This window comes from Penaeus monodon, chromosome 23 (genome assembly GCF_015228065.2).
Source record: "Penaeus monodon isolate SGIC_2016 chromosome 23, NSTDA_Pmon_1, whole genome shotgun sequence".
NCBI classification, from domain to species: domain Eukaryota; kingdom Metazoa; phylum Arthropoda; class Malacostraca; order Decapoda; family Penaeidae; genus Penaeus; species Penaeus monodon.
The window spans coordinates 17,879,320-17,880,662 of record NC_051408.1 but is presented as its reverse complement, the minus strand read 5'-3'; the positions used below and the strand labels follow the sequence as shown (position 1 = coordinate 17,880,662).

The following is a 1,343-nucleotide window of genomic DNA, read 5'->3' as shown; positions in this document are numbered from 1 at the left end:
CTCTCTTTCCTCTTTATTTCCCTTTATAAATCCTATCTCCCATTAGCTCTATCTTTCTCTCTTCGCTCCGACCCCCTTCCACTACGTAGGTACGCATACATAAGCATTCGTGTGGTCGTATGAATATTAACAGGAACTCAAACCCGCCTCCACCTCGAGGCATCCACGGCCGACCTCCTTCGAAGAACGGCCAAGGATTCGCTCGAGAGGAAAAGGACTTCAACGCCGCCTCGTAAATGATCCCTCATCCTACGCGTGGCAAGGGCGCCGTCGCCACCAGCCGTCGTTGGGGCTAGCGAATGTTGTCGTACGGAGAGCGCGAGAACGGAGAACGCTGAACCCCGTTTGTTCGCACATCACGGCGGGCATTATGGCTTGTTTGCCCTTCGGTGACGGATTAGCCGCGATTCGGAGGGATTAGGTGGTTGGTAATAGGGTGTGTATTTCGGAAGCGAATGTGGGAATGCTTGATACGTGTTGACTGGTGTGGTATCGGAGTCTTGGTTTAAAACCTCGTACGAATTACGCTCCTTTGATATTATAAAGTGTTATTATATATTATTATCTGTTTCGTTTCTGGGTGATGTTGCGAAGTTTGCATTACTTGAAGACAATAACCCAGATTTTGAAGCAATCGATAAATACCGCTATTCAAGGATGAAAAAATATATCGAAGGTGAGATCGGAATGATGCTACAGGTGTGGCGGGGGAGGCGAGAAGGGGGGGGGGGCGAGAGAGACAGGTAAGTTGGAGGAAGTTCTGACGTCACCGCGAGTTGCTCATTGTTGGAATTATAAACATTTGTTTCGTTCCAAAGGACATGTCTTTGTGCATAAAACCAGACGACCAGCGAAGCCTCAAAAAGTATCATATCCAACAGAAGAACAATGGAATCGAGAGTCCGGACCGGAAATCCCTTAAATATCTGAATAGAAAATGTATCATTGTCGCCATGTGTAAATTCCTAAAACCATCTGAGAATGGAAGGTCCAGTGTCGCGTTGAGATCGTTGGTGGAGTGTTGCACGTGCTCTCGCCGACGCGGTTATTCGTACAGGGGAAAAAATGTGACTGTAACACCGTGTCTGTGATGATCTAAAATCCGTAAGTGAATGTTGCAGAACAGAGGAGTTAGAGAAACAGCCAACAACCCGAGAAGAAATATAGTGAACCTGAATGTAAAACTGTAAACATATTGTCTTGATGTGTCCAGTTGAAAGGCAGATAGGAAACGAAATTTATTGTAAAATATAGACAAAGAAAGAAAAAAAAAAGACGAAATGTTATTAATCAAGTGTTAGCAATGCAATAAGTGCTTACCACAGTTGTTGAAATCTTTAAGG

General features: G+C 44.9%; 1 long non-coding RNA gene across 1 annotated transcript in view; it reads left to right on the top strand.

Annotated features, from left to right (window-relative positions):
- Positions 1-1,001: 1,001 nt before the first annotated feature.
- The window catches only part of LOC119587857, a 1,868-nt gene continuing 1,526 nt past the window's right edge, over positions 1,002-1,343 (top strand). The window contains exon 1 of the long non-coding RNA XR_005230026.1: positions 1,002-1,104. This is a non-coding gene — a long non-coding RNA (uncharacterized LOC119587857). The remainder of the gene's footprint in view (positions 1,105-1,343) is intronic.